This window comes from Atractosteus spatula, chromosome 4 (genome assembly GCF_055471065.1).
Source record: "Atractosteus spatula isolate fAtrSpa1 chromosome 4, fAtrSpa1.hap1, whole genome shotgun sequence".
Lineage (NCBI taxonomy): Eukaryota > Metazoa > Chordata > Actinopteri > Semionotiformes > Lepisosteidae > Atractosteus > Atractosteus spatula.
The window spans coordinates 23172801-23184635 of NC_142709.1; positions in this window are offsets into that span (position 1 = coordinate 23172801).

Here is an 11835-nt window from a genome sequence, read left to right on the forward strand (position 1 = left end):
ACTCCCATTGCTTCAGTAAATGTGTTGCTATAGCAAAAGGTACATTCTAAGTCACTATTTTATTTATTTTGTTCTTAGTTGATTTACATGGTTAAATGAATCGATTTTTATTGTTCTGCATTGCTGTTCACACCGTTCTGTATATATGTCCATTATCAGAAAGCTGCTTACCCTGGTGAAGTTTGTAATAAGCCAGAATCTGTACTGGAATGATAGAGCACAAGGTAGAACTTGAAAGCACATGATCACTCTTGCCCTGGCAAGATGCCAGTGTATTTTGTAAGTCGGTGTGTTTATTCTCATTAATACTTTATGTATTTCTCAATGATGCTGCAGTGTATGTATGTTGGTAGGGGTTTGTTCCTTCACCTGATAGTATGGGCAGTAATGAGAAGACATCACTGAGGCACTACTTGATGAAAGTGGGTGTGTGGTACTGATCTGTTTTATTGCTGCTTGATGGAGCAACAAGTTGTATGGAGAGCTCTGGAGAACAGCAATGAGTAAATAATTCCTTTCAAGTTTCTTCTAAACTATTCTGAGCTCTTTTGTTGTTAATTGGGTTCCAAATGCATAGATTTTACAATGTAAAAAAAAATAATCAAGTGGAAGGCACACTATAAAAAGCAAAATAATTATACAGCACATTTTACATAATTTCATTTTATAGTAGCAATAAATACCAGGTCAGGCTTGAGTAGACTGCAACAAAAGCATATTTAGAATTAATAGATTATGTACAGAAAATGATTTTCTTACATCATTTATTTTTCAATGTCTTATTTGATAGTACACAGACTAGGTTTTCCCATAATATGATAATGTTTGGGTCCCTGCCCATTCCAACATGATACACTTTTAACAGCCAAATAGCTTAATAGTGTTGCTTCATTACATACTGCCTTCCCTCTTCCCACACCTAAAACTGGGCCAAGGCAAAAGTGAAGTAGCAAAAACCAAACTCAATAAGACGCACACAAAAAGAACTGTGCTGACAGTAGCTGTCAACAGTGTTTCTGAGCCCTGCTAGTTGTTGAAGCCAAATTAAGCACATTGTATTGATTGTGATGCATGCTGCCTGTCCCACCCTAGTAGAAGTATTTGGCCTTAAGTAAACAACACTTACTAAGCTGGAGCTTTGGAGTTGTTTACACAAAGATAAAGCAGCATTCATAGAAATGTGCGTTGAGCTGGTTTTAAGCTGGAAGTGGCTGGTATATTTTAAGCAGCCTGATCTAAAGAAACTTGTAAGTTATTAGGGAAATACAATGTCTGTGGTTTATTGAAGTGTGTTTAAACTAGAGTAAACAGCTATGGACTTTCATAATTTTGGCATTAAGGTACTTACTGTAGATTTATATATAGGTTTGAAAATAAAAGGCATTCCCGTAAGCATGAGAAAAGTGGTTACATGTTTTTGTTTCTTAGTCAAAGAAATGACTCTTCACAGTCCATTGAAAAAGAAACAGTGCATGCCCACTATTAGTAGAGCCAGTGCTTTTTGAATAGGGAGGAATCTGTGTGAATAAAGAAGAAGGATTTTTACATTTAAAGAGCTAGATTTTCCAAAAAGTGAATTTTTATGTATTGGAACAATGTGTATTTCTTAGTAAAAGAAATGACTTGTCACGTCAACCTATTTCATGAATGATTTTTTTAATGGGTAAATGCAGTTTTTATTAGAAGATGAGTAATAAGATTGCGAAAGGAAAAATATAATTTATGAGGTGTAAATAAATTTACACCATATAAAGTTTCTAAAAGAACAAAAGAATGAAATTAATGCAGACAACATACACAAGAGTCTACTGTTATGACGTTATTGCTTGCAATATATTCTAACGTGCAGTATATCGCAAAGTTGCTGCAAGCATATTATATAGCTCAGACTTAAAGACTTCAAAAAGTTTAAGGGAAAATATTTGATCAGTAAGTTTTATAAAAGTTTATATTATTGCGTTGATGTACATAACATGATGTTAGACAGCAATGTTAAAATTCAGTCATCTCTGATGAAGGTTGTATTACTTAAAAAAAACTGGATATTTTTATGTAGTTTAATTAAATTTAAACATTTGTATACATTAATAAGTGATAGACTAGTATATCCACTATGTATTCTGTTTTTGCACATTATACTTATTTTTGAGAGAGCAATATGTATGCATTATATGGAGCTTTAGCTTCTTAACAGTTGTTTTAATAAATAACGTATATATTTAGTCATACAGCAAAATATGTTCCCTAATGTAATGCAAGAAACATTATTTTCATGTTTTCATTGTTAATTCTGTTATACTTCTCCTGGATAAAAATAAGTTCCATTTTTTATATGTATGATTTCATTTTCCCTATGCCTATCAGATATCTAAAAAGAGGACAAAATTAAATTACATGAAAATCCAAAAAGCTGCAGAAATTTCCCACACGCAAAAAGACATGGGTGACCTAAAAAAATCCCTTGCAGCCATTCTTCATTGTAACACTTCCTAATGAAATATGTATTTTGTGAGTGCATTTTAATTTGTTCAACATTTGATGCACATTTTTCATTAGATGTAATTATAGAGGGTGGCACCGTGGTGCAGTGTTAGGATTGCTGCCTCATTGGGGCCCTGGGTAAAATTCCAGACTTGGGGTGCTATCTGCATGATATCCCACACTCCAAAGACATACTGGTAGGTTACTTGGCTTCTGAGAAAATTGGTCCTGGTGTGAATGTGTGCCCCGTGATGGACTACTAGCTGTGTTTGCTGCCTTGTGCCCATTGCTTGCTAGGATAGGCTCCAGCTACCAATAGCCCTGAAATGGAAAAAGCATTTGGAAAATGGTTAGCTGAATACCTTTATAGATAAGCACATTCTTAATGAGATTTTTCTTCTTTTAATATATGAAGAAGGTGAGTTCTTAAATGTTAATCCTTTAAACCTATTAGTCAATTAAGAACATATACAATTATTCTGTGGAGAATACCAATTTATTCATCAAGGCATTTATTTGAGCAGCTTGGTGAAGTACCTTGCTCAAGTATACAACCGATTTGAAAGCAAAGCTCTCCAGCCTGACGTTTGGAGCCCTAACCATTCCATACTGCAGTCAAGGTGAGGAAAATAAACTTCTAAATAACTTCAGTATACTTCAAATGAATTAATCTTTGTAAGAGCAGTGTTTTCCTGTCTATACCTTTGATACTGTTCATAAAGGGGGTGATACAGAGTCTGGCATTGTACTGCTTTCTTAATTTAAAATGGAATGTTTGTCATATGATGTGCCATAAACTAAGTTTGAATTTTTGGATAGAATTTAAAAGGCAAAATACTGAGACTGCTTTGTCTATGTAATGCTGCGGTCTGCTGTGGCTAAGTAATGCTGGTTATATGTACAGTAGTACAAAGTTGGTTTTGAACTAAAGTGTTCACACATATATTTGAGCTGTTTAAATTTAGTGTAAATTGATTTTCCATGGATGTATTGAAATGACTGAATTTTTCAGCTGATCAGAAGGTTGAAAACACTACGCATTTCATAGTGTGGTGCACAGTAGTGGTCCTCAGGACAGTTTAAGTCCTGTTGTTTAATGAGGATAGCCATTTTAAGACTCAAATATCTGATTTTTTGTATTCATTCTCTGGAAAATTAATTTTATATATATATGAAGATAGTGCTGGTAAAGCCCATGAATTTGAATTAATGGTTCTGTAGATCCAATATGAGAAAGCACTACAATATCAATTTTTAGTATCTACTTACAGGATTTCATTCTTTATTTTGCCTTATTAAATAATGGATAAATGAGTTGAAAACCAATCGTGAATATGACTTCTTATACCATCACTTAGAATAATAGAGGAAACACAACTTACAAAAAATGCAATTTGTTCTAAATTTGAAATTGTATCTCAATAAGTAACCAAACTGAATAAGCAGAGCAAAATGTTTGAACCCAGTTTGTGTTTGGAGTCAAATTCAATACATTGTTTTGATTCTGATATTGCATACTGAATTATCTTCACTAATAAAATTAAGGAGCTCTTTAGGCTAGGACAGGTTGTACAAGCCCAGAGTAGAACTTAGCTCAGAAACCATAGTTAACACTCTTACAATCAACGCAACTGGATCTTTAATTACCCAGCAGTCAATATTTCACTTTAATATCTCATGGAAATGGTTGTCTACTACAGCATGGTGTCCCCAATTAACATACTAGGGTCTTGTAAAATCTGGGCAAGAGGGACAAGGACAACAATTACCTGTTTTCTTCAGGTTTCCCAGCCTTTCTTAGCTTCTGAGATCTGATATAGAAGTTGCAGCACTCCTGGGTATATAGTATATACACATTCATATTGTATGTACAACTCAGATGTTGTAATAGACTTAATGATATAAAAAACCCTGCATTTAATTTTATTGTCTGTTCTATATGTTTTGAGTTAGAAACTTCAATTAATTTAAATATTCAATATTTGATATGAGCAATTTGAATGGATATCAAATTATAGTTTAAGTTTGTGTAATGCATGCATACAGATACCCTTTTGACATTGTAAAAGTGAAAGGGTGTTTTGCTTTAAAAATTGATATAATCTAGAGGGAAATGTATCTTTCAGTGGTCTAGAGAAAGCTTTCTACAAATGATGTAGATTATATTTATTATCTTACTGAAACATTACATTACTGAAATGTATTTATCATTTAATAAAATAAATATCTTATTTTGACATATGCATACAGCTCTTTCTTAAGAAGAGCGGACTCTGTCATAACCAACCTTTGTGTGCCTTTTTTATAGGCCAGGGCACCTCCAACCCACACCACCAATCTCATCTAATTGATTGGAACACCTGACTCCAATTAGCTCTTGGAGAAGTCATTAGCCTAGAAGTCCACATACTTTTTCCAACCTAGACTGTGAATGTTTAAACGATGTGTTCAGTACTGACAAGAAGAAGTACAATTGTTATTCTTCTATATTCTTCTATCTATTGTGTGTTATTAGTTTAAGCAGATTGTTTTTGTCTATTAATGTGACTTAGTTGAAGATCAGACCACATTTATATGAGTAATTAATGCAGAAATCCAGGTAATTCCAAAGGGTTCACAAACTTTTTCTTGCAATTGTGCATGTGTATACAACCATACACAGTATCTATTACTAGAAAGCCACTTATTCCTGCTCAGGTTTCCCTTCAGGTGTCCCTGAAGCATAGGGTGCAAGTTGGGACATGAATCCATCACTCGGCACATACAGTAACAGTCTAGAGACACCTATTAACCTAACCAGTGTGTCTGTTGAAGGTGGGGTGAATCCAGATTATTAAATTTCTAAACAGAGACTAAATGGTTGTAGTGAAAAACGTGATGGAAGAACCTATTCACTGTCTCTTGGGAAATCTTAAAGGGACCTCAATCCATGTAAACACAGACATACAGTACATATTGTAGCAGTTACCTCTAATAATGTATTAAAATGTATTACTACTATACCAACTATTATTATGGAGAACTAGGACCACTGTTTTAGAGTCTGGATTTTTCTCAATAGCGCAATGGTAGAAAATGGGCAGCTTTCAAACTCACAAGGTTTATTTTCAATGGTAAATGTGCTTACAAAGAAATTTGTAAAGAAAAACTTACAGATGCAGCCATTCAAAATGCGCGGGCGATACCGCATTATTTTGCGGTGCACTTTACGCAGTCCACCGCTAGTTACCGTAAATTCTCCTATAATACCGCAAGCAAAATAATAGTATCCGGAATTTCCGCAAGGTGGAGCTAATAAAGCTCAACCTCTCATGTTTGAGCTGTCGCCATCAAAGTCTTTAACGAAGATATTACTAATAGTATTAATAATGAATGACCTTGGACAAGCTGTAAGTGTAAACTCAAAGTATTGCCCTGGTCCACATTCTTTTTTTCATTGACCGTCTTTGTAAAAGTAACACCACAGCATTTCGCAATCACGCATTTGTTTCCAATCATGCAAAGTACAGTAATTTTTGAGAATTGATTCACCATGCCTTTCACATGCTCATAAAAGAGATTGATTTAGGAACATAAACATATTACCGTATGCAAACTGTGCTGTATACAGTATGTATATGTATATTTAATGTCTTAACTGTGCCCGTTTAAGTATTGAATATTTATATGGAATTTTACCACTGAAGGGAAATCTTAGTACCTGAGCATAAAAAGAATAGGAGCATACTGTAACGCGTGTGAAGGCCATAAACGATATTAATTTTGGAACTTAAACATACAGTATATGGCTGGTCTCGGTACTTTAAAGAAAACATACACACCAGTATTCCATTTCTCCCTAAACATTTTAAGCATCGAAGTCTTTAACTAATGTGATACCGGAGTCAACAAGCATACTTTCAGAATTTGATTAAAAGGGAATATAATATGGAATCGTGTATCTAAAGAAATTAATAACGATATAATTATATTCATGTTGCAAAAAAACTGCAACGGACATAAAAACTCCCTTGCTTTTAACAGAGCGTTCCATAATTTCTAACTACGAAAATTATTTAAACTGCGACACTTATCATTCAACCAGAGCTCGAAATATCACAAGGATCCCCAAGAGCACAGCAAAGACTGTATTAAAAGAATCGCGTATCTAAAGAAATTAATAAGAGATAATTATATTCGTGTACTGCGACAGGGCTGTGTAGGGCTGTTTCGCCTCTCTCTTCATGCGACTTCCCTTGTAGCCCACTGGTCTACGTGCCTGATTACCAACTCACGGATTGTGTGTTCAAATCCAGCTGGCGCTGTGACTTTTCTTTTAACAAACATTTCTTCGAAAAAATAGAATAGCAATATTATGGACAATCAATTGACTTTTATATTTCAAAATATCACAACATGATCAAATCTAAGTCATTTTTGATAACAATGAATAGTCACCTTCTTCCCTTCTGACAACGGTCCCTGCTTCTGCTTCCTGCTTCTATTGTGTGTGTGTGTGTGTGTGTGGGGGGATCCCTTCAGATCTCCCTTCAGATTTAAAAGGTTATTAATCATATCTTCGGTGTCGCATCTTACCAGTGCAGCTGATCTTTTGCTGCCTGGGTGGGTCAACTATCACAAAGATTTAGAGAACCTAACATTTCTATTATCAACAAATTGTAAATTTGTAATAGAGTAAATTTTTATAGAGAAATGGAGGCTGGACAGTATGCGTTAGAATATAAACATTTGTATTGATTTAAATCGCGTTTTGATTTAAATCGCAAACGCGTGTTTAATTATGTGTTTTTTTTAATCATAATCAGACAAATGCAACATAAATTGATACAGTATCTTTGTCTTCTAAGTATCTTAATAAACTTTCAGCATAGCTTTCTCCCCGTTTAGATTTATTTTTCTTGGGACTTTGGGATCAAACGTGGAAGGATTAGATTGTAATCGTTTTTATTTTTCAAATACGTTTTAGAAAAGTGTAATCTATACCTGCCCAGACTGTACGCCCGCTTCACTGTGGGACAGCCGCACTGGTCGGCGGCCTTCCTAAACCCCACCCTGACCACTTTCACTCCTGTCCTGCTCTTCCCCGCGCACCCCAGCCGGGTGCTCTTCGGCCTCTGCCCGGGACGAATGTATATTTAGATATTTACACCCGGCGCGGCACCGAGGGAGCGTCTGCATTTATAACTTAGTTTTTAAAATTAGTCAAGCAATACGAAGCATCTCCTTTTACTTTTAAGTCCCTTAAATACATTGAGCACAGCTTTCTCACCACTTAGATTACTTTTTGATACCATCCTTACACAAAGCAGAAACTTCTTGTATTTTCCGATGACATACAGTACAAGTGGAAAGATTACAGATTTTAATCGTCTTTAATTTTGTTACGTTATACATTTTAGGAACGTTTCATCTATACTAACACCACAAAACTATTCAGACGTGAACCAGTGGATGTTTGGGCTTTGGCTTGTCCACATATCTCCCCTTTTTGCAAAATGACATTGTTGACATTGGAGCGCTTGTTTGAGTCTTTCCTCTTTGTTTTTTAGCCTTATCATGGGGCATGTGTTGGTTTTTCTGTATCTCCATCCAAGCCTCCTGCGCACTCTTCTTATCGATGTCGGACTAACGGTCGCACCGAGGTCAGCCCATAGCCGTCTTTGGACTTGCATCGCCAGTAGCTCATCATTTTCATCAGTCAGTTTGTCGATAGCTCGCACAATAGGACTTGAAAAAAAAAGAGATCGACAGTTAGTTTTAAAAATAATGTGCGTAGTTGTATTTACATGCAAGAAAGGTATTTTTAGAAAGTTATTTACCTTTGAATCGTCCTCGGTTTAGATTCTCTTTGCCTCCTCTCCCCTTTAAAATGTCGCCTCACTGTGCTTTCAGAAACAAAGATGTCCATCGAAGCCAAATGCTGTAAAATGTCCCGTGTTGACTTCCCGTTTCTTTTCATCTTCATTATTTGGTGTGAGAGAGTCTTCGTGATTTTGGCCATTGTCCGTCTCCTTACCAAAGCGATACAGTGGTGCAGCTTGAATTCTGTACCTATATACTGTATGGTATGGTACAGATAAAACTTACACCATACCGATGAGCTAATACCAGGGAAAGACACTCCTATTTTATTTAAAACACAATACGCCAGGAAATGTGTCTGATGCATTAGCAAGTTAAAACAATTGCGTCGAAAACCTGGGCGTAACAGCTGTTCCTTTTTCTGATCACTCGCTCTCTGGATACACGTCTCACCTGTCCTGTTCTTTGTTTTCCTAATTTGCTGATTATGCCTGCTGCGATCCACTCCTGCCCTCACACCTAAAGAAGACTATTTTAAATTTCTTGGCGTGGTCCATTGTGCAATTAACCCTTGTATGTGCTGTCCTTAAGGTGATATCACATAAAGGTGATATGTAAAATAATGTTATTATTGTTATAGAGAAACATGATCAGATTTTCCCCGGTTCAGAAAAAAAGATCTAAAGTATACTAGTTTGTCACTAGTATACTTTTAATACAGTCTTTGCTGTGCTCTTGGGGATCCTTGTGATATTTCGAGCTCTGGTTGGATGATAAGTGTCGCAGTCTAAATAATTTTCGTAGTTGGAAATTATGAAACGCTCTGTTAAAAGCAAGGGAGTTTTTGTGTCCGTTACAGTAAAAGAAAATGCCTGACAGAGTAGGGCTTGGACAGATTCCAAGTCCATTTTTGCAATTTACGTTGCATTGTGCATTGTGCTGCTGTAATACAGTTTAAAATAATTAAAACTCTAAACAGTATCAGCTTTATTTATGGGTTGCAATTTAAAAAAGTCAAAAACCGCGCTCAAAATGCGATTTAGAGCTTTCTGGCAAGGGGAGACACCCAAATTAATAATGTAACATGCCACTGTTTGTGCATGAACAAGGTTATACTGCTATTTCCTTAGATATGCGATTAAAAAAAAAATTTTTTTTTTTGAATCCCCGGCAGAACCGGGCATCCATATGAATCAAGTAATAGGTTTATTCCATGCTGAAAAAAAGAAGAAAGAAAACACATTCCATAAGAATCAGTGCTTTTATATATCGCCTTTAAAGGTGGCTTCTCAAAACGCTTTACAGGATAAAAACAACAACAACAATAACAACAACAACAACAATATTGTATTTCATTGCACTTTGACAGATCGTCCTTAAATCAATTGTTGACTTTTCTCTCTTTACTACTGTACTTGTTAGGATTGACTGAGCTCCGCTCCGTACCACACAATGATCCCCCAGAGTCTCTGCCCCGGGTGATTTGGGTTTTTTTGACAGAGGGTAAAAAACTCTCTCTCTCGCTTGCCCTCCCCCCCCTGTGTATTGTCTGTTTTTTTTGTGCTGTCCTTTGACAAAACAAGACTCACCAGATAATGTGAATCGAAACCTGTTTTTCTAGCTTTTAAAGTCATGCGATGTGTAAGCGGGAGCACATCATTATATCTTACATATGAAAAATACATAATATAGCGCCCAAACAAACGCAAACGTGTTTTTAATAAGATGCTTTTATTCACTCATAATCCGACAATTTCAGGAAGACTAAGGAAGGACTAAGGGAATTGTCATCTGTTGTTGAAGCTCTGTGAGCTTGGTGACTTTGAGACCACTTGTTATCCCGGGTTATTTGAATCGCCACAATTCAAATAGAGAAAAAAGAGCTGACTGACAAGATTTAAGATGTGGCTGTCAATGTTGGATTTAAAAAAAACACATTGCCCGACTTTGTTGCATTGCTTGAAAAATAACTTTATTTCGAGAGACTGGATAAGTAATTCAAGTGTTTTTTTTTAACTTCCTGAAAAACAACTAATAATTTAACTATATGTGCAAACGTTTTATGATATGTCGCTGTTGTGAATGTCTGTGGACATGTGCTGGCTGGACAGGAGGCTCTACTGTACACAGAGAGGGGCGGGAGGGGGGGACAAGCCGATACATACTCTTTGAGTTTGATTACTAGGGAATATAATATAAAAATATAGTACTAAAAATAAGATACACTCTACAGACATTCACAACAGCGACTGTCAGAAGATAGGACACAGCGGCTCAGACACCCGCTGAATGGAAAAGGGCACTTTAATGTTCTGTATGGCTAATACTAAAGCCAATACTTTAATATTCTTTTCTGTATGTTTAACAATAGTGGGTACTGGCCTAATTCGGCCCTGCTCCCGTAGTTAGGTGTTAATGTGTTGTTAAGTGTGAATTTGTACCTGTTTCCCTGAGGTCTGGCTTTTTTTCTGGAAAACCATAACTCTGGTCTTGTCCAGATTGACTGTCAGCGCCCAGGTCTGACAGTGCTGCTCCAGCAGTGCCAGGCTCTGGCGCAGCCTCTGTTCTGTGGGCGACAGCAGGACCAGGTCGTCTGCAAAGATCAGGAACTCGATTTCTGTAATTAATGCAGATCAGTAAATCAAGGGACAAAACAATTATTGCGCCCGGCTTCTCAATGGGGTTTGACGTGCTAATGCGTTAGTTTAATAGTCCGGGTGTGGCAAGCCTCTAATGTCTCCCGACTTCGGCAAAAGGAACCTGCCATTCATTTGGAAGACAATGAACACATTCTAGCCGTACATGTGAATATAGCATAAATACACCAAGGGATTGGGTGAGCTCCCATCACAAAAAAAAAACTGCGAGCCTGCACTACAGTGACCACAGTACAGTATGGAGACCAAGACCTTTTACGGGAAGAGACGGGGTGCTTCTGCCGCCCCAGCTTCCAAAGAGCGAAGGGTAAGCAAATACAGCAGACTTCATCTGAAATACGCGATTATAGCGCATATTACAAGGTATTATTGCCATTTTGAATTTTAAATTCAATTATAAATATTTCTTCGTAGCCTGTTCTTCAAGAAAACACCGGACGGGCGAAACGATCTTCGAAATCTACCACCAGGACAGTAAAAAAGAAAGCGGTAAGACGGATAAAAAGAAAAGTTTATTTTGACGTCTGTTCCAGGACTGATGAATACTACTGTGTGACTTTATTTCTTACATGAATTCTGTTATTTTGCCACAGGCCGTGGGTCTCTGCTCTTGGCCACTGGCCAGGGTGCCAACCTGTTGAAGCAGCACCTGTGTGGAGACTTTTCGGCAGCAGCGGGAGCAGTACGACGCATTACTGGGGAGGATTGGGAGGCTAAAGACACTCCTGAAAATGCAGAGGAAGGAGACAGTATGTTCCGGCAGTCAAACAGTTGAGCAGCTGTCTCCCGATAAGTGCCTCTCCCCGCCGCGCAGGTTGCAATGCCTGGCGGAAGCTCAGCCCCCCGCAGAGCACACACCGCCTCAGGACACTCCATCCAGGCCTCTCCGCTCACC